Source organism: Bactrocera oleae, chromosome 6 (genome assembly GCF_042242935.1).
Source record: "Bactrocera oleae isolate idBacOlea1 chromosome 6, idBacOlea1, whole genome shotgun sequence".
In the NCBI taxonomy this organism is placed as follows: Eukaryota; Metazoa; Arthropoda; class Insecta; order Diptera; family Tephritidae; genus Bactrocera; species Bactrocera oleae.
Genome location: NC_091540.1, coordinates 64,840,412 through 64,864,163, shown reverse-complemented (window position 1 = coordinate 64,864,163; position 23,752 = coordinate 64,840,412). Strand labels below are relative to the sequence as shown.

The following is a 23,752-nucleotide window of genomic DNA, read 5'->3' as shown; positions in this document are numbered from 1 at the left end:
AAAATAGAAAACCGTTAGACCTTTCCGTTACAATTAAGAGTTCATACTTGGAGAGCCTTTCTTGGAGGTGTCTATCAAACAATTTTTAAGAAAACAAACGAATTAGTCCCTCAGTTTTTGAGATATTGATCTAAAGTTTTGCACACATTGTATTCTTGCCAAGAAGCAGCACATTTGTCGGAACCGCTGATATCGAATGAGAGATGATATCGAATCCCTATAGCAGATAGCTACTCTGCAAACTGAACGATCCAAATCAATTCTTATGAGGAAAACTTTTTTATTTGATAAAATATCTTTAAATTTGGCTGGAATTATTGTCCAAGGCAACGCTACTAACTCCGAACAAATTGCTTAGATCGGACTACTATAGCATGCCATACAAACTGATCGATCCATAGCATTTTATGCTATTAGAAATACACTTGTGAAGGGAATTATAGCTTCGGTGTAGCCGAAGTTAAAGTTTTTAATTTTTTGTTTTTGTAACTGATGCGGCCAATGAAGATGAGAGGAAAATAATAATTAAGAAAATATATGTAAGCAATTAAAATGACACACGAATATCGCATGCGGCCATCCGGTAATTTTCAAGTGAGCAACTTGATTTTTTGAGTGAAAAATTATTTCATTTATTTTTATTTTTGAGCGCACAAAGCGATGAAAATTAAATAATCTGACAGCATAAAAATGCTAATTACAAGTATAAATAAGCAAACAAACGCTGCGAGGCGCTTATATAGTTAAATAAATATACAAATGTACGTATGTATGTATGTAGATATGTATATGGCGTTGCATGTACGAGATGACAATCAGACCAGCAATATAACCTTCAAGAAAACGAAATGCAACCAAAGAAAACAACTGCAAGACTATCAACAAGCAACACAATAGTTCGAGGTGCATATACATATATATGTATGTATGTGAGTGTATTTGCACACAAGCATATAAATAACAATGAGATTTATTTAATTTTAATCTACAATTTGTGCTCGTTTCTATTACACAATAGTAGCTGTTGTGTTGTATGGTGTAAGTGGCTGCAACGAGGTTGTTGCACGCACATAACAAGCAATCTGCAGCAACACACAAATACACATGCAAACAGTATATTTTATACTCGAAATTTTCTTATTGTTGTTCAAATGCATAGAATCAGGTAAAATATATATATATATAATATATAGTAACGCTGGCGAGTAACAAGTGTGACGAGTGTGAACATCAGCGCTGACTTGAAGTTTTTATGCTGCCGCTTATGCTCCGCAAATTTTTTGCAGTTGCAAATACATGCATATGTGCATACATACATATGTACAATGCAAAATAAATAAGCACCAAATTATGCTAAAATGCCAGCAAATTAAATATAAAATTATAATTGAATTAAATAGCAAACAATAGCAACAAAAGCAACTACAATGCAATGTTCATACCAACGTAGATATATACTCGTATGTAAGTTTATGTTTGCACCATGCAATACATAACGGATGACACCGAATTCGGTAAAGCCGATCAAAAGCCTCCAATTGCAGCTAACGCTTACACTCATACATAAACATATGCTTACAAAAATATGCATAAAGATAGTGTTAATAAAAAATTATACCGAAGTTATGATTATTATACATTATACATACTCACAATCAGCAAATACGGGGAAATTCTCAGAATATGAACTCGCTACCTTATATCAGGTTTTAATGAATTTAAGCACATATACATATCTACAAATACATACACACAAAACCTCGTTCAGATTTTGTCTGAAACATATTTGAGATGCAAGGCTTCTGTAGTGTATACCAACAGAACAAGCTCTGAACCGGACTGGTTCTTTTAAACATTGCGTGAAAACCGAATCGATACAATTTTTTCGGCTAAACCAGAAAAATGCAGTTATATGAGGAACCCCAAGTCAATAGCATAGAGTACGAAAATGTGAAATACTTTTGTTACTTGGATCTGCAAACGGAGGATCAAAGTCAGATATCATCAACAAAAGTACAAAGAAGCCCAAGCAAGCTTTTGGCGTCCTCAAAGAGTTCTGGAGCTCTTCGATTAATACGCGGCGTACCAAAAAAAAATATATATTCAACTGCAATGTTAAATACACACTTCTATACGACTGCGGAAAATGAAATCTCGTAGCCTTCCAAAAGCTGCAATATTTCACAAACCGATGCCTTCGCAATATTTGCCTCATATTCTGGCACTTCATCGTCTCTAACACGGACTTATTGTAACGCAAAAACCAAACGTCACTGTGGACCGAAATCTTATAAAAAATGAAGCTAGCTCGGGTATGCTTTGAGAAGAGATCTAGACACAATCACTCGGAACGCTATCGACTAGAATCCACAATGCAGCCGCCGGAAAGGCCCACCCAGTCTTACCTGGAGGAGAAAAAAATTTGGAAATATCTAAGGTCCAAAGAAGTTGGAATCAAGTCAAGAGACTAGCACAAGATCGAAATAAATGGAAAAGTCTCAATGTGGCCATTTGCTCCTCCGCGGAGCCATTGGATACAATACAAGTATATATGTATGTATTTTATAGAATCACTGCTACCGAATTATTGAATATATTTCAGAAGTGTTTTGGGGAGTCTACTTTATGACGAACACAAGTGCACAAAGCATTCAGTGAAATGTCGTAAGTCATGCGAGTCGTCCATGCGCCTCTATTAACGACGATAACATAGTGGTGGGAAATTGGACCGACAGGATGTCCTCAGAAGACCCTATAACCGAAACAATGCTTAAATACAAAGTGACATAAAATAAATAATCCTAATAGATAGAATTAATAAAAAAAGAATATTTACACCTACAGATACACCTCAAAGTAGTCAAGGCTATTTTAGAGCTATTACAACGACCTATTTCATGTCATGTGACCCTGCTTATCGCATGAAAGTTTCGAACGAAATGTGTCAAGGCTGAATATATATGTAGTTATATGCAACACAATATTTTTTATTGTTTTTGTGCTTGACCCAACGCGATAATGCAACATTGTGTATATGTACGTGCATACATACATATAATATAATTAAAAGCAAACAGCACATAAAGGTGAGGTGGTAAACGAAAAATTGCATGTAGACACATTGCAAACGATAATAAAAAAGCAGAAACTATTATTTACCAAACTCGCTAAGCTGATTAGATTACACGCTCATAATAAATAAATAAAGAGCTGAACGGTAAGCTGAGAACGAGGACATTATACGCCAACTTTACACAAACAATGGACGAATATATATACATACATAAATTTATGGTATACTAACAACAATATGTAAAGAGAATCTTGGACGCGTTAGGATTTGTTATTACATTTCTACAACTAACACACATACACCTGTATATATGTACATATGAATGGTTTTGCGAATGGGCATAAGCAAGTATTTATGCCTGCAACGGCCTTGTCATGTAATAAATGCGAACGCGTACCGGATGCGCCCGACTGGCCTGACAGCTGACGGCGTAAGCGTGTGGCATGTAGCATTTTAATAGTCAAGCACAATGCATAAAGTGGCATATTGACCACTGGTTATTTGTTGTATGTAAGTATTGTTTTTTTTTTATCACTTGTAGCTTTGTACAAGCATAAATAACATAGAAAGGCGTAGAAACCGTTAATGGCATACACAGTAAGTTGACTGCGTTCGTTTATGGATAAATGCGTGGGTTTCTTATTGATTTTGTCATTGTTATTAAGAGGACTCATAGCAGCAAAGAAAGTGGATAAGCGGAGTGTTATGCGGTTGGACGTCCCTAAAGATAGTAAGAAAATGACAAACGGAAAAATTTCAAGTGGAAAATTTATCAAGAAACTAAAAAATTACTAAAAGACCGTATTAAAGATACTGTAATGAATTTCAAAAAAAAAATGTAATATGTAGTATTCGTATATAAATAAAAATAATTGTAAAAAATATATATGCACCATATATGAAAATTAGATCAAATATCAAATATACAAACGTAAAATAAATAAAATTATAATAATAAAAATAAAGTAAAATAAAACAAGAAAAAACGTTAACTTCAGTTGCAGCGAAGTTACAATACCGTTTACAAATACAAGAGGTTTCTTAGAAGGACTTGATTCGATCTGAACAATTTCTTCGGATATTCCATTATTGCCTTAAATAATAATACGTTTCAAATTTCGTGAAGATATCTCGTCAAATGAAAAATTTTTCCATGCCAGCACTTGATTCCAATCGTTCAGTTTGTATGACAGCTATATGCTATAGTGATTTGTTCTAAACAATTTCTTCGGATATTCCGACAAATGAGCAGCTTCTTGTTGATAAACAGTCATCTCCTAAATTTAAGGTCGATATCTTGAAAACTAAGATACTATTTCGATGTAACCGAGGATTTTATACTCTTGCAAAGTAAAGTGATATATGGCGTTTTCGGATATATTTTAATTAAATGTAGGATTTCATTATTTAGAATCACAGGCAATAAGAAGATACACTGTTATTAGAAAGAGAGTTTCTTTCTGAATTTCATTAATATTTCTTACATATTGACCGATAGATAGGGTGTAAAGTCAACCGGAAGTTCGAATATATTTATATTAGGTATATGGGGGCTAAGAGAGGCATTTTCTGGATCCTTGAAAAGTTATAGACCGATTTCGAAAATGTTTGGGTATAAAGCTACCTTTGCAAAGTTTTACTCCGATATATTCAATGGTGTCTCATTTGTACATATACTGGAAGTGAAAGAATTAGATCTAGTTCTTGAGATAATGAAAGGCAGTGCCACATCCATTGTACAATTTTTACACCTGCTCCTATTAAACTCTTTCCCACCATCTTGCTTGTGAAATTTGATGATTGTGGAGCATTTATTCAATGAGTTTTTAATAGTTTTCAACATAGCCGTTATATGGGGAGTGGGTGTGATTATTATCATATTTTCACAGGAGCCAAGAGTTGTCGCTTGTTGCTGCGATCCCCTGTACTAAATTACAGTTATGTGTCTTAAATAGGTACATAGTTATGGCACTTATATTTTGTGGGCGTGACAGTGATCCGATTACGCGCCGCTACGACACCGACCTCTCTTGGGTGCCAAGAAACACGTGTAGAAAGTTTCATCAAAAAATCTTAAAATTTATCGCTTGCACGGACGGACAGATAGACGGAAGGAGGGACAGACAGGCAGTCACTGGGAATTTAAAACGTCATGTCATCCAGATCATTTATATAGGGTATGTACATATATATAAACCTATATCTAACTCGGTTATAAGTGTAGAAGTGATATAAACAACCGTTAGGTGAACAAAACTATTATACTCTCTGTAGCAACATATTGTGAGAGTATAAAAAGATTAAAAATTAAAAAATAATGGTTGAAAAGTACGTAAAGGAGAAAACTATGCTCTACAAACCATAACTTTTGGAATGAAATTGATATTTAATTTATAAAAATTAAAATATTAAATAAAAGTCAAAATAAAAAATACACTAGATATTGGGTATCAATATAATATTAAAAATAATATGAAAAAAAAAAAATTTAATAAATAAAAAAATATAAAAAATTAATAAATAAATAAAAAAAAAAAATAACCTATTAAAAACTTAAAATAAAAAAATTTATTTAATCAAAAAAATAAATTAATAACAAATTGGAAAAAATAAAAGCAATAAAAAAGTGGAAATAAAAAATTTAAATTTTGAAAATATAATCCATCGGAATATATTATATATATAATTTATTAAAAAGAGCTCTAAATAAAATCCGCATTATTTAAAATGCTTTTACTGTTATTTATACTACTTTGTACTGTCTGTGCATTAAATGATACTTCAAATAACTACTGTTATACACACTTATTTCTTAATTGAAAATCAACAAATTATGCAGCCTGACTGCAATTGTCTCTCTCATTTTTTTTCTAGCAATTAAGTTTGTATGTATACATATATGGTATGTAAGTATGTATATTTGTACCCGCATACCATATGTAGCATGCAGCAAGGTGTTAACTGTTAATCTTAACCTACATTCACGCTCGATTTAAGCGATTATAGAAATAGCAACAATGAGTTAAATAATAATGACAACAACAACAACAACGGCGTCAGCCAAAGTCATTAATTATACTCGCTACCGACAAGACAAGCAGCTGAAATGGCAAAGACATGTGAGCGAGTGGCAAACGTTTGCGTCCCGGGCATGCAGCGCACGAAAATGTAAACAACGCAAAATTTATAATTAAAACAGCAATTAATTAATGTGCAATAGCGCTAAGAAACCCAAAAACATGCACGTACACATATGTAAATACTCACTTATGGTAATAATATATAAAGCAAAAATTAGAAAAGAATAAAAAATTTTTTGATATAAAAAGTTTAAAAAAAAAATATGAAAAAAAAATTAACAAAAATAAGCCAAAAAAAAATTTAAAAAAAAAATAAAATATATAAACTGAAAACTTCACAAAGCCACTAATACAGAAAATGTTGACATGCAAACACAAAGCTATTTCTGCAATTAACTACAAAACGGGATTAAGAAATTTGGCGTGGTAATACTAAAAATGAAAACTAATGTCGAAAAAATATTTTATAAATTCTAACTTCTGTTATTATGCTAAAAGCGTGTCTTTATCTAAGCAATATATGCCATAAGTTCGCAGAACTCGTAATCGCGCCTTAAAATATGCTAAGTATAGAAAGTAGGTTATTTGCCATAGATAAGCCTTTGTATGTAAAACTGTATTTATTAACATTATAAATTCTCATTGACACTCACTTAGCAGAATTGCATTTGCACAAACTGCAATATATGTATTTATACATTAGTATGTAGGTGTCTAGAGAATAGTCCAAGTAGCTTTTTCTCACTTCAGTGCCTATTAACGCGTGCCTTACATATGTACATATGTACTTACACAGCTCTAACTAACTGTTAGCAATGCAAAACGAATGTATTAACGTTTATACGCATAATTTAATCATTTTATTATTTCGCTTATTAATGCGCATGCTCAGTTGGCGTATCGACAGGCTTTCGCCTTTGTTGTTGTGACTCTAGTAACAGTTACTAATTGAGTGCGCTTGCATGTGTGTATTTATATTTGTGTTTGGGAACAGCTGACCAACTAAGCGGCAACTAACTTGGCTAACAACAATAAACAGTTAGCAGATAATTATGTTATTATAATCTATGAGTACATTAAATGCTCTATTGCCCACATACGCACTTAAATTAAAATCCTTGTAAGAAAAAAATTTTAATTTTCTTTTATAAATTGATTTTATTTTATAAGTTGATTTATTTTACGATTTTTATTAATTTTTACAATTTCATTTTATGAACTGCTGCTCTGATTGAGTTATTTATTTTATTTTGTACATATATATATATATGTATATAAATATATATTTTTTTGTTTTTTGGTTAGCTTTGAAATGGAAAGCTAAGTTATGATCATTTGTCGGAACCACCCATATGGGACCACTATAGGATATATCTGCCATACAAACTAATCGATCAAAATCAAGCCCTTAAATAGAAAATTTTTTTTTATTATACAATATATCTTCAGGAAATTTGGCATGGATCATTATCCTAGACTAAGTCACAATCTTCAAATAAATTGTTCAGATCGGACCACTATATCATATAGCTGCTATAAAAACTAATCGATCAAAATCAATTTTTTTCATACGCTGTAATGCTAAAAGAAATACACCTTTGAAGGATATGATAGCTTCAGTGCAGCCGAAGTCAATGTTTTTTCTTCTCACCCTACATTATCTCTAGTTATCACCTCACATAATGCTCCTAAATGCATTCGTTCGAAAGTTCTTGCTCAACAAATGGAGTACCAAAAATTAACAGATTTTCCTTTCTACTTTTCAAATTTATTTGCTTTGACTTTGCTCAAATTAACTATGAATATTTGTTTTTATCACACTTTTTATATTTGTTCACTAATTTATTTTGCAAATTATAGTTGTCTTCGAATCGTTGGGCTTTGTAGCTATTTATTAGGTTTCCGCATACTCTCTTCTGTTGAATTCATCTAGATAATTTTGTTTTTGCTTTCACTTCACATATAAATTTTGTTGAGAGTTGAGAGAGCAAAGCCCAAACATGTAAACAGAGAAGTGGCAAATCGTAAGCGTTTTATGGTGTTTTATGCACTATTGCTTTCATTTTTAATTCCTTTTTTGATTCTAGACTTTTTTTTCATTTTCAATTTCATTAGTAATATTTTCTATAATTTTAATTTTATTTATTATTTTTTAATCTTAATACCAAAATAAATCGATAATAAATTTCTTGCAGGCTACGAACTTTCCCACACCTCTCCAAGCATAACTAATCCAACCAGTATATTTTGTAAACATACATGTATGGCATGTTTGTTTGTGTTATTCATTCTTTATTTCTGATATTCTCGCTTGGTTGACTGGCTTGACCAAGTCAAACGGCGCTTTGCTTTATTTATTTATTCCATTAGCTGCTCTTCACTGCCCATCGTTTGGCTTTTGTGTTGGAATGTGTTTGATATGTTTTTTAATTTACTCATACCTTTCATTATGCTTTAAACTTAACTTGGTAACCCAACAATTTATTGCTTTCTACATAATTTCATATTTGAAATGATAAGGTTAGGGTTGGTTGGGTTTCACTGTGCCGCTGTGTAAATATTTTTTCAGCTATCAGCCAACTAACTATCAGCCAAGGGCGTTAGAGATAATTAAATTTCTACATAAATTCTAATAGGTGTGAACTATTAAATAATGTGCTTAATAAGCGTAAAAAGGGGGAAAATTAAGTAGAAACAGAATGATGGGGGATTTTCGCAGTGATTTATGTTTAATTAAAACGGGTATACGTATTTACTTATGTACATTATGTGGTTCGTAGAATGATTTACCAAAGAATATATTAAATATAAAGCGTATATTTTTTTCAAAAACTCTATTAATGCTCTTTATGTTCGAAGTAGTAAGAAGAAAATCAAAAGAAAAACAGAAATGCTTAAAACTTGTCCCTAAATAAAGACACCCACTGTTTTTGCAAAATTAAAACACTCTACGCTTCTTAGCTTAGCTATATGAATATAGTAATATTAAATACAAATAATTAATGATTATTCAAAACATGAACGTATGTTAAAATTTACTACGGCAGGGTTCATTAAAACTAACCGCATGCAAAAAATTCAAAAGTTAAAATAAAAAAGGTGAAAAAACTCATTAAACCGAAAGCGTAGAAATATCATGGCTATACTAATACTAAGCTCATTAAAATGTACCCAAATATATAAAAAATATTTTTAAATATATTTCTACAAGTATAAAAGTGAATGAACTTAGAAAAAACAAAATTTGACACATGTAAGATTTTATTACATTTCAGACCCTTAGTTATAACAACAGTTTGTTTGATAGTTACTGGTATACGACTAGCAATTTTATTATTGAAAGATAAAACTATTTACTTGAAACTGTGTGTGTATTTGCAATGGAATTAAAGCTACTTTTACTTAATAAATTCTATAATTTGACCCAGACTGACAAAAACAAAACACACTTTCACGTATTTTGAATTAAAATAAAATCGGGCAATACTAACGCTAGCCTACCTAATACATAAAAAGCAAACTTCCGGTTGGATTTACATCGTATACATTTGACTGTAACTGAAAGAAAAAAAAACAACTATCGAAATTTAATATTGTAGGACAGTTTCGTCATCATATTCATAAACCTACGTCTCGTCATCAGTGAAGATGATTTAGATAAGTGTAGGGGAGAGGCAGCATACAGTATACATGGAGCTCGTCAAAATGGCACAGTAAATGATCGGCAAAATATATGTACATATAAACACACTTCCTTTAGCTTCTCTTTCACATAAATAGTTCTAAGCTTAGGCACTTAAATGCTACTGACCTAAGCTGCAAGTAGATCTCTCATCATTGTCTTGCGTTGTAAGCTTCTACCATAACACCAGATATTGGTGATGAGATCAGAAAAGCTACACACTATTAAAAAAACGTAGATAAAAAACGCTGGCAAGAAATATTGGAACACAACATATCCGATGAATAACTTTAAAATAAATAACAACAAAATTAAAAATACTAAATAAGTACCTCTGTTCGGCTTCAACACAAACACCCACAAAGTCGACAAATATAGACGAGCGTATGAAACTAGTTCACGCAATGAATTACAAATAAAAGCAAAGCTGCTGAAAAGCTAATAAAAGAGTTAAGATAAACCCGAAACACGTTCTGAATAGATATGAAACACGCAAATGAAAAATTAGATAGCAGTGGCGGTCAAAGCGATTAATGAGCTCGGTGTGTAGCAGTTTACAATAAATAAACTAATATTTCTTTTCTCAAAATCCCAGCAGACCAAAAGCTGCTGGAAAATATTTATGAATTTAAAAAAAAAAATAGTCAAAAGACCTAAGATGATAAAAAGAAAGTAAAGTTTGTTGAAAAAAAAATATTTCTCGTCGAAGAATATCTAACATGTGAACATGAGCTAATCCGATTGATCCATGATTGATAAAATCGTCTTTATGGGATAGATTGGATTTGATAAGCTACGTAAATATTTATCGGTGCGTTTTTATCAATGATATTTACAAATAAACTAGAGACTATAATCGACTACCATATATCTAAGAGGAATTTTGCGCAACTATTAGTACTCGAAGCAAAAAATCGAAAACGGTGTTACAGTCGTCCTTGACAGATTTCATATAAATTCCGAAATGGCGATTCTCGAATTAGGAACTGTTTGACTTAATGGTAATCGTGTAGGCTTGCTCTAGGCGCCTAACATGCTTGAATAGCACCGAGGTATTTAACAAAACTCAGGACCAACCAAAAAAAAATTTGGCAAAGTGGCATCAGTTAGTCTAAACAAGAAGTGTTTTGCATATGAATAAGTTATTAAAATAACAATATTTTGACTATAGCTCAAGGATTCTTTAGGCTAACGATATAATTTTTTGGGAAATGACGGCAGAAGTGATGACTTTAGCAATATTTTAGTCACGCTAACGCCGACTTAGTACTTCAAGGAATGCCGAAGCTATCTAGAGGGACCACTTTGTGAACTACCAACCATACCCTTCCATAGCATCTTGAATGGATCCCGAAAATTCCAATGATGGTGAAATCAAGATCATGTTGAAACACACATCAATGGAACAGTGTATGAAATAGCAGATATTGGAGTTGAACTTATAAAGAAATTGAAGCATTGAAATCTCCTGGATTAACTTAAGGGATCATATCCACTTGCAATTCAGAAAAAACGCATTTTTTTAATTATTATTATTATTTTTTTCTTTTTTGAAGAAGCATTTCATTTTATAAATAAGAGAATTTCCAGAATTGCATGTACTTTAATAATTGACGTTTCATTTTGAAACATTTTAAATTCCCTTGATGCCGTAGACGATCTCCAGGAAGACCTCCGAAATAAAAGTCGTTTTTTTTTGTGAAAAGAGTGGCTTAAAAAATCGAAATTATTATAAAAAATTTGATTCCTTCGAAGATTACTTGACAAAAATATCTAAGAAGGTTACGGAGAAATTTTTCTCAACGACCAAAGTGTTTTCAGAAAAGCAAGTTTAAAGTTTTGAGTATCTCCGAAACAATATGCCGAGTCAATCACAAATTTTCAAACAATATTATCAAGTAGTATTTATATGTAGATTCGAAATACCATATACTTATATGTAAACTGAAATAATATATATATTTTTTGAAATTCATAAAGCATTTCGTCAAAGTGAGCAAGTATTCTGTACAATTGGTTCACTGGGTATTGGTGTGTATTTGATTAAATTTCCGACAAAGTTCAAGCACCTCACCTTTTAGTGGCGGCAAAGAACAAAATACTCAAGCTGCATATTCGCTTTGAGTAAAGATTATTTATACTTTTGAAAAACGAACTTTACTTTATATAATGAATTTTTCCCCGACCACTATTTGCCACCATATTCTATGTACATAATACACACATGAATAGAAAATAGAAAAAAGCAGAAAATTAAAATTGAATGATAAAAATAAATGCACACTTTAGAGCATTTGTTGATTTGTTTACAAAACAAGCGGAGCTACTTGAGTGTCAGACACCTTTTACGGCAAAAGGAGCTGCCGGTGAGTGCAAGTTCAACAAGTGTACATGCACTCGAAGATATATATGTGAATGTATGTATGAATGTATGTATGTGTGTGTGCATTTCTAGATGAATTGCGCACTATTTTGTATAGACTCGAGTTTTTTGAGCACTCAATGCAATTGCAAGCTTACATATTCGTACATACACACAAATATTACGACGTAGATCAAGAAAGCAACGGAACCCTCAAGAACCGTCACTACCTAGTCAATAGAATTGGCTAGCAGGCGCATGCTGAAAGGTTGCACCGGGCGTCGGTTGGAATGTGGTAAGTGGCGGCACGACTGACTGCAGGTAATGCACGATTTGCCTGCCCCAAACACATACTAAACACACACCAACGCATATGTACATGTGTGTGCTTGCGCTTAGGCCACTTATGACTCAAGAGATTATGAATTAGTTGGCTAAACAAAATGCAGACACTCAGACCGACCGAAATGGCATGCACTGACTAATTGAAAAGCACAGAATTGTGACTGTTTTTGTTGTTGTGTTGGCGCTGTGGCTACGGCGGATGCGTTGGGTGAGTGTTGCGCGTTGAAATAGCGCACTTTTTGTCGATTTTTTTTGCTTTCATTTTTCGACTGGCATTGACATCGAAAAATTATTGAGTCTACGCGAAAAAATTGTGGCTCATCAATGTGAGTTGAACACTTATACACACACACATATGCTTGAGTATATATTTGGATGCATACTTTTGCATGCAAATACTTCACGCAGTTATTTATTGCTGGCATTAGTGTTTTGCCATAATTGTTATGCTATTTTTCGCATTGTGAAGAAATACGAAAATTTCAGACATAAATGTTGTTTTTTTTTCTTGTTTTTATCCATATATAATTGCATGTGAACGCCGTAAGCGCTGTAGTTAATATAATAACCACTCAGCGTCATCATCATTTCGTCTGTAGGCAATTTGTTGCAAGCAACATGTCCAGTCCAACAAGGCGTTGGAAAAACGCAGATTTTACTACAACTACACGTACAAACGTGACGAATATGATGTTGTCATATACAAAACAGGAGTGTTAAGGTGGTTTGTTGTTATTGAAATTTTGATATTGACGTTCTTAGCTAAAAACAAGGAAAACCGTTAACTTCGCTTACACCAAAGTTATCATACCCTTTACAGTTGCATTTATTATAACATACTCGTAACAGTATATAAAAAGTTCTTTATCTTGATTTTGATCGATGAGTTTGTATGGCAGCTACATGCTATAGTGGTCCGATATTGACGGTTCTGATAAATGAGTAGCTTCTTGAAGCGAAAAGGATGTGTGCACAATTTCAAATCCATATCTTAAAAACTGAGGGATTAGTTCACGCATATACAGTTAGTTAGTAACTGCATATACAGTAGCTTAGGACTGTAATATAGAAACTGCACTATGAAATACAATATTTTCTAAATAGTATTGGAGAATATTTCTGAGATGACAGTGTATGGCCAAACATAAATCTAGTTGCATTTCAGTAATGTAGAGAACAATGTTTTTGAAATGAGCGATAAACATTACCAGACGGCTTAAGCTTATGAAATGTTTGAATTGTTGAGATTAAATATCTCAGAGAGTAGAAAAGAGCACATAATAAAGGGCATTTAAGACATCCTCTGATTAAGGGTAACCTATCATAAATATCAACAATTAACACAATTCGGATTATTGCCTTTAAAATAAAGCCGATAACCAGAAGAGAATACACATTGATTATACATTTAGCGATGATGAAGAGGTAATTGCCGGCACTGAGGTGTATTTTGTAGTAAAACAGCAAGCGTACCCCAAAAATGTTAGAAAAGTTGAAGAACGGAATATCGCCCTTGACGGCATTTTGACCTCAAAAATCGAATAATTTACCGCTATTTTTTATACTATTTTAAAACTTACCATTAATAAAATAAATCAAAATTGAAGTTAAAATAGGTTGTAAAGCATACCTGTAAAAAAGAAAAAATAAAATTCATTAGAACTTTTTAAGATAATAAACATGATATATTTGCAAACACAAGTTGGATATTTTCACGATAATACAACGAAAAAATTATCCCTGATTATTTTAATAAAAAACTGTAAAATTGATTACAATTTTTTAAAAAGACCAATTTTTCCCGACTGATTATTAATTTTCTATGGCTGAAACTTATGTTGATTCCAGAAAATTTCGTAAACAAGTGACAGTTTTCAGTTACAGAGACAGGATTTTTTATTGAAAAGGGCCTAAGATGCTTGTTTTTATAAAAATTCACTTGCAAATCAGAAAATAATCGTTGTTATTGAATTATTTTTGAAGAGGCATTTTACTTAATAAATTAGTAAAAATTACATAGTACATTTACCAAATTTAATGAACTTCAATAATCCTTTATTCATTTAGGAACATTTTTTCTGGCGGTGAGGAAGATTTTTCTGCTTAAATTTATCTCAAATCCAAAATCCCAAAATAAATGTTCATTACAATAATTACAAATAGTGATGGAAGGACTAGTCTAAATTTTGATTTTTGAGAAAATGGCGGTCTCCCAGAAAAAGTCCTTATACTTCAGAGTGGCTTAAAAATCGAAATTTTTATCAGAATTATTATTCCAAATTACTGCCTGTCTGATAGGGTCTATGAAAACTGCAAGTCGATCGATTCAGCCGTTTTGGAGAAATTTTGCTCACCAACTCTAAAAACAGCGTTTCGAAAAAACGAGTTTAAACTTTTGGGTGCCGATTACAGTAAGTTATAATAAGAATAACCAATCATAACTCTTCCAACACCTTATTTATGATTGGCATTATTAAAGAATATTGCCTACATTTCAGCGCAAACACTGAGAAGCATGTGGGTATTGCCAACGGTTTTTCAACAAAATAAATAAATCTCACACCGCACTATTTTAGGGATATGTTGGAAGGCTTCTCTCCGACAAGTGACCCTAAGTACTCATAGACTACTAACTTTAAATTCAATATGAATTCGAGCAACCCTAATGTATACATGCAACAAGATATGCTACACTTTGACTGCATAAAAATATGCTAAGAGTAATATATACATCTATATATAGTATGTAGGTATGTGGTTATCTGTAGATATACACGCGTATACTAAATATTGACTATTGCAGACCATTGCAGACCATACAAAGTGGCTGCCACAAGCATGGAAATATTGACTTAGTCAGTGCTGCCACAAATAACAACAGCACCAGCAATAACAACAAAAAGTACACATTAACGGCGCGCACACAGAGTGCAGTCAAGCGCACCGAAAAAAAAAGTAAACAAATAAAGTAAAAGGCCGGAGGAACGCGTAGCCACATTGCCGGTGATGAGATTCATTGAAAGCCGAACGCATAAAACATACCATCGCAGTGGCCATTCGACCGGTAACTTTTAAAGACATGCCATGGAAGTGATGATGATAGATTATGCCAATGAACTTGACATTAATATGGCTTCCAAAAAGCAGCTCCTGTCAACTACCGCCCGAAAACGCGCAGCGGTAAGGCAATTTATTTTCTACCACACCTTCAACCGACGCAGCGCTCACTCGTCTCACCCCCGTTCTATCTCTGCCGGAATGTGCGACTTTTCCATTGACAGTTTGCCAGTTGCATTTCTCTGCTTCTTTTCGTCTACTTCTTTCTCTTACTATCTAGCTGCCATTGGAGCCAACGCTGATTTATATTTTTATTGCCTATGATTTTGTGAGAAAAATATGCAAGCATGCAATATTTTATTGGCTTGCCTAATGAAAAAGAGTCATGACTGTTGGTCATGATATCATTGCATGTTATTACTGTTAATATAATATACTATATGAATGTACATTGATGTATACACATGCGTGTGTGTGTACTGTAACAACGTTATAATAGTATTTAGAATATTTCCATTGCATTTGAATTGAAATAAGTTGAGACCACTATCCGCTATATTTTAATGAGTGCAATCACCATCTCTTAGCTTATAATTTGCGCAACCGTTATAAAGTTAAAGACAATAATATTTTTTTATTTAAACTAGATTCAGTCATACTAGCTAACTTTTAGGCCATGTCAGGAAAGACAGGCGGCCGAATTTCAGGAGCTTGGTTTGATGGCAGTAAAGAAAAAAGAAAGCATATACGAAACTATGCAATTATCTGATTGGTACTAGAAAACTATAAATATTTGGGAATCGTGGTGAAAAGAACTCAAAACAAGAACCGAAGCTATAATACCTTACACAGGTGCATTTCTAGCAGCTATATAATCTGATCAAATTTGGATCGGACTGGTCCATTTAAACTGTTGGATATGTAACTGTAAAGCTGACGAGCTGGCAAGGAAAGACACTGGGAACAGGTCGGTGCTCTACTATCCTCAAATGTTCTACTATTCGATAGCTGGGCTTCGCGGGAGTTTGGCCCGCACTGGACTATAATCAGTTCATGCGTTCTCACAAGATTCTTTTAGCCCAAGCTCAGTCGTAAGAGATCCAGTGAGCTCTTTGCCCTCATTAATGCTAGCCTCTCCCTAGATTTGGGAGTTCTCACAGGCCCTAGCGACATCGGTAAGGTTGAGAATCTTATCTGATACTAGCTGAAGAAGCTGTATGGAATCTTGATTGTCTGGCATTTGAGAGATTAAGTCTTATTTGAGAGCACAATCTTTCAGATATCCCACCGAACTGTGGGTATAGAAATTAAACGCGTAAGCATTTGCCACAAAGCGCTTTGGCGATTTAAGATCAGATACAGAAGTTATATTTTTTGGGGCTTCACGAAGGGCTGCTTATAGTAGTCCTAGTGTAATCCCTGAATCAGCCATCTATCAAATTTTGTGTAAATTTTGTTTTCTTAAAGGTCAATTAGTGTTTTATAATAGAAAAAAACCAAACAACGAGTTTGCTTGAAGTCGTTAAAATGTTTTGAGAAGTCTACTTTATCACGAACGAAGAGTATTTAAGTGGCATAAAGCATTCAGTGAAGGTCGAGAAGTCGTCGTCACCTCTGTCAAACAAATAATTACTGGTGACGAAACGTAGGTTTTCGAATATGGTGCTCCAAAAATTGGCCGAAATATAAATTCGCTGACGCTTGGCCATCCCAGCAGAGGCTTATAACAAGAGTATGGAAATTTGGATTTAGCGTTGGCATACTTGTATTAGCTCAAGAGCCTTTTTGGGAGGCGAATATTTAAGATTTACATTAAAATACATGAATATGTAGCTTTTTAGTTAGTCCGGGTCAAATTTGATTAAACAATGTATTTCCATAATTGTACAGCTTAAAGAAAGGGTAAGAAGTCCCAAGCATGGCCTAAATAAAAGCTAAAATTTCATACTTTTCCTTTCATCACCCTTTTTGATAAGTACTCATATTGCGTAACTAATTTTTTATGGGAGTAATAAGAGACCCTGAGATTCTCCTAAGCCCATTGGGAAAATATTATATATATATATGTATGTAATGAGAGCAATGGATACAATACATTTTTAAAGTAGCTACGGCGTCTAAGCTAAAATGAAATCTTCTCAACTCAAACGGCCAGAAAGATAATGTTAGAAAGATCACGAACGTGTGTTTATAATCTTAGCAAGAGATCGTATAATCTCAATATATCTCTTAACAGACCGCATGCAACGCTATCTAACGCCCAGAAACTGCTTGGAAAAGAAAGAGGGCATTGTTTGCCAATTTTAGAGTAGATATGTATATTGTATGAAGTTTGAAGAAAATCACAAGGAAAAGCAAAAATATGCGGTGTTTCGAAGATTGTAAAACAATTTGGGACTATGCGAATTTTAGTAAGAACCTGAATGCAAAACCTTACTCAGATATCCTTATATATAAATATAAGCTTTCTTTATTTCGCCAAAACTGAGAGAATGGCGAATCGAACAAACAATTGGCATAAATGACAAAAACTGGCATAATAAAAGTGAAATGGAGTTATAAAAAGTTATATCACTTTAGGAAGGTATATTCGTACTCTCTTATATTTCCACTTCCTTAACAAAGAGAGCACAGCAAACAAATAAGTGAGAAATCGAAGTCGCTTAATACATACGTCCTGCTCGCAGATCCACTAGCGGCTATATACAAATATATCGCTATAACCAAGGCTACCAGGAAACAATTAAAGCAAATAAAAACGCTGCCACAACTTAAGCATAAATCCAACTGACGCCAAGCAGAGATTGCAGAAATTCCTCTCAGACGACTTGTGCTGCAATTCTCAGCACGCAATTTACACACATACCTACTCAAGTATGGGGATATGCCGAGTATACATTTGTATCGATTTAATAGGAAAACGTGCATCCCTAATTGCGGATGTGTGGCATGACTTGCTAAGTATGCGATACCAAATGCAACTATGTAGCAACTTTCCTATACAACAGTATGCATGTATATATATGTGACACATGTACATATATATATATACACATATTTTTTGTATATTTATATGTAGTTATATGATGTATCAACAGAAATGGCAACGAGAGTATTTTACTTGATTGCCGTTTGCAATCAGAAGATGTGTGCTTAATGCACATATAACAACAATAACAAAGAAATCAAACTCGGTGACGATTAGTTGTAGCAATACGCGTCATAAAATGGTTATATGCAGAGGTACATACATATATAGATTACATATATAGATATATATGTATGTATGTACATACAGGTGTCTGCATATGTTTACGCTTCTTCGGCTTTATAAACAACCAGAGAGAACCAAGCTTCACCATTTTATTCCATTCATATTATGTATCGACGTATGGTTATGTTCTTTAAGTGCCAGAAAATGACAAAGAAGTCAACGCATAACCTCAATTTTTGCTTGTTTTGCTCATAGAGAGTTTATCCAGTGTGTAAGTGGTACAAAAAAGACGGTTGATTCCATAAGCAAAATTTATGTCGTTGCATCAATGGAATGCTGTCTGCGCTTATGTGGTGAGTATATGAATTATAAATATTAGCTAAATATATACATATTTGTATGTATAAATGTAACTGCGCTCGAATTCAGCATTCAAGACAATTACAGGCTCGGTATTAATTCTATTATTCTCGGAATCTCGGGGTTGAGGTCGTCAGAAGACAACAAAAACAAGGCCAATAATGCACACAGCACGCACAAGAACAATGTCAAGAAGTTATGTGACCAAATCCATAATTCTATTAAATTTTGAGCGTCTTGCTGTGAGTTGAGACTACATTATAATCTGCCAATAAGCATTTCAAGAAAGTTATATATGTACATAAATATAGGACGAATAATGCGAATAAAAAATTACGTAATACCTAAGTACCCCAACGTCAACATACTGACATAATTGACCGAATAATGGCAGTTTATGTAACAAATGCTAATGATGAATAATTTGGAACAAGAAAAAGCAGGAATAAATGAGATAGACAACACAATGACAGAATAAGTTAATCAGCAAAAAGATTGCTTTGTGATGAACATATTTTTTTTGTTGTCAAACAAGTGAAAATAATAATGTAGATAATTTCGGGGGAAGAGCCACTAAAATAAGTTAAACTAAATAAATGGAGAGATATTACAGTTACGATCGAATCGGAACAGTTCCTGAAAACTCCAAAATACCAGCAACATATTATTTGGAAACCCTTTCTGAATACATTGGCATGTAAATTGAAACTCTATCTTCAACACTCTACTCAACTTGTAACTTAGTAATGCACGTCATTCGTCTAGGAACTGTCAAGATTTCTCATGAAGATCTAATGAATGCAAAAAAAATTGAGTTAAATTTTAATACTGCCTTTCAACTTGAAGTTGGGTAGGTATTAATTATGTCAGTAGATTTTAAAAGTCAATCAACACAATGGATTCATTTTAGTTGAGACTTAAATCAATCATCAATTGCAGGTTTTATTTAACAAAGTTAAAATTATTCGATTTAGGTCAAATAAGCACTGTTTTGTTTGACAACTTGTTGCCATTTTAAAGGTAACTTTATATGCCACTCAAATAGAAACCTTAATAACACTTGGCAAAAACTGAGGCAATCGATATTCGCAAGCTTCTCTTAAGGCGAATGTTTTACCAGCAAAATCGTTCGTCACAGACAGAACCAAGTAGTAATCACTACATGCCAGGTACGGACTATAAGGTAGATGCATACAAATCTACCACCCAAGCTCCCGAAGCTTCTGGCGAATCCTTATCGAAGTGTGCGGCCTTGCGTTGTGCTCACGGACTTTGGCCATAGCGGAGCAGCTCATAGTGGATGATTCCCTACCAATCACATAGCAAAATTTTCTTGACCGTCAATCCTGGCTTGGCTATCGTTTACGCCGGCTCTCCGCGATTAAACCACGACCGTTTTCGATTGCGGTTGTCGTAAGTGACCGACTTTTTATTACTAATAAACGTCCGCTTCAGAAATGTATAGATTTGATTTAAATCGCAAATTTAAATTTGGTCCATGTGCGTTAATTCGTGTGGCATCCATATATCGACTTTCTTTTTATATCCACACTTATTTAAATCCTACCAAACAGCCTTTTGGGCCATGCTTAGCATCCTGGGCAATCGAAACCGTGCTTACATGACGATCGGACTACACAATTTCCATTATTTTATCGATATTTTCGATAAATTTTCTAGAGGGTGTTGCATTTTTGAAATAAAAATTACTCGGTCATTGCTCGTTATTATTACAGTATAGAAACATACATTTTTTGGAAAAAAAAAAATTTTGGGAAAAAAAACATTTTTTAACATCTAGAGACGGCCCTCACTTTAAAAGTAAAGTTAACATCTAGAGACGGCCCTCACTTTAAAAGTAAAGTTTCGATTAAAATTTTTATTTCGTAAAATATTTTTGATAAGTGTTCTAGAAGCTGTGGAGAGTCCTCTTTCTGGCCAATTAAAAGTTATCAACTTAAAAAAATTTTTTGGACTGTATTGAAGTTTTAAAAAAAAGTCTTAAACGACAACATGATTTACCTAAGTGTTAAAATAAATTTTGAGTCAAAAACCGTCAAATCCGGTCATTTTTATTTAAATGTGAAGAATTTAAACCAAAAAAAATAAATGTTTTTTTGCCCAAAACAAACTTTAAATCGAGATTTACTTTAGAAGAGAGTGGGACGCCTCTAGATGTTAAAAAACAACAAAAAAAAATTTCCAAAAGTTTTCTTTTGTATGATCTAGAAATTTTACCTTCAGGCTAAGCAAAAAAAAATTTTTTTAGCGCTCCACCCTAATAAACACCATTCACATTTTCAGCCGTATGACTTGCGTTTTCGACTTTATCCAAGAAAACCTACGCCGTATTTTCTGTTTGCCGGTGTCCATCTTAGAGGCCTGCTCAAATCTGTGAATATTTTTAGTGCGAAATCTTAACTTTCTAACGCCTTACTTAACCGAATCGCAATGTATAGAGAGAAAGTTATGGATTTCTTTTTACAAGACCTAATATATGTATCTCCAAGTTTTTTCAAGTGGATGGCTAATTTGATGTAATTAAAAAATCAATCCGATTATATTTAATAGCTTCCTTTAACATTATTAGAGTAGAATTTTTCCAATAAATTCTCCAGGTATCTTTCGCTTCTAAAGCCAAAATGTGTTTATTGTAAATTGGTGCATTAATAAATCAGGAAGAGAACTATTTCAAATAATATTCGTTGCCTTCACTTTATGGGCCTGACTAAATACTATCGTGAAGTTATTTAGTTTTATTAATACGAACGAGATACCAAAATTCAAACATTCAAGAAATGCTTAGTTTCCTGAAAGCTCTTGAATTTATCATAAGAGAATTTTGTGAATCAGTTGAATAAAGCAAATACATATAGCTTTCCTCCAATCACTGCTCAAGGCAATGTGAATCACAACCTTAAGATACTTCAAGAAGAAGAAGAAGAGGTTTCAAGAAGCCTTTAGAACTTTCCTCTGCCACAAATAAATATCCAAGCTACAAGTATATCTTAAGAAGCTAACGAGTCTTTTCTTTTAGGTCGCTTATGACAGAAAATAAGCTGAAAAGGCAAAACATCAACCTAAACCGTATCATTATTTATTAAGTTCTCTTATGCTCAACAACAACAATAGGCCAAATTTTCAATTACTAATAACTGTTTATTTATTTTAGCATATAAATTTCGGGGAGAAGTTTAAATATGCTTACTTCGGTGTACACAAAAACTTGAACCCCCCATGTTAGTCAACGTCTGCTTCTCCGTGCTGCGCATATTTTATTTACATTTCAGTTGTTTCCGTGTGGGCTCTTCTACTGAAATTTGCATGAGCGCGCAATAAAATTTCTGCTATTTTATTGCCGTTACAGCCTTGACTGACTTTATCATGTAGTTTTTATGTTTAGCAGTTTTTGTGCTAACAACATAAACCTCTTTCCTGATGTGTTGTCTTGTCTTTTTGCCTACTCTCGTTACTTTGTTTATTCTTGCTCTTGTTATAGAACTCATAATCGTTGAAATGTTGGAAAATGCCTAAACAGTAATAGGAGGAGAATATAGAGGGGGTTTCCCCTTCTACCATTTCACGTTTGATGAAACATTTCGACTCACATTACTAGTTTCGTAATAAGAAATTCCTTATTCACATATTTACAAATATATGTACAAATGTACACATAACCGCGCAAGTGTATATATATAAATGTAAATATAGATAGATATTTAATTTCAACACATATCTGCACATATGTATATCCGAAACTAATTAGCAGTTAGATAATAACAGCCTCATTAGGCAATCATTAATGTATAAACATACATGCAAACTTACATATAAGTATGACTGAGAGAGAGATCTTAATCAAATTAGGTTTTACAATCAACACCATTTTTGGAAATCAGTTTGAAATTTTTGCGCTCATACAAATATGTACGTATGTAGGTGGGTGTTAAGTGATTTGGCTAAAAGCTTTACTTTTAAATTTTACTTCAAAAATTATCGTTTTAATCGTGATTAAATTATTTCTGAAATTTTTACCTACATTATTTTAATAGAAATTAATTAAAAATTGGTTTTCACTATGTATTATATTTAAGGTAATGACAGTTTTTTAAAGATAAAATATTTTTAAGCTTAACTCTAAAAATTTACTTGACTAATGTGGACTAACGTAAAATAATAGAACATGTTTCTAAGTGAGTAGAGCACTTATTCATAATTAGGCCGATTACTGGTACCGATTTTGTTCTACATGGGCTGAAAAGTCTATGACAGCAACAGAAAAAAAAATCGCTATTCTTAACTTAGAGTACTAGAATACTGTTCAAAACATTTCATTCAATACATCTCAAGTTATTGGTTCGTAAGTGGCGCTACCTATATAATTTTGTTTACAAAGAAAAAAACTGAATTTCGTGTTTTGCTGCGTTTTTTGAACATTCCCCACTATGAAACAGTTTCGGCTACTCTTTCCTAGGCTCGATGCATATTTCACTCAAATGAGGTCATAATGTAAGGCCTTGAAACTTCACTGAATTTATAAATTAATTAATATTATATTCCAAAAGTGTGCCATAACTGA

General features: G+C 33.1%; 1 protein-coding gene across 7 annotated transcripts in view; it reads right to left on the bottom strand.

Annotated features, from left to right (window-relative positions):
• The window catches only part of Spn (protein phosphatase 1 regulatory subunit spinophilin), a 160,213-nt gene that overhangs the window by 118,376 nt on the left and 18,085 nt on the right, over positions 1-23,752 (bottom strand). The window contains exon 2 of one of the 7 annotated variants that reach the window (XM_036364651.2): positions 14,123-14,172. The exons of the other annotated variants lie outside the window; for them this stretch is intronic. The gene's annotated coding sequence lies outside the window, so the exon portion shown is untranslated. The remainder of the gene's footprint in view (positions 1-14,122; positions 14,173-23,752) is intronic. 7 annotated transcript variants of the gene reach the window in all.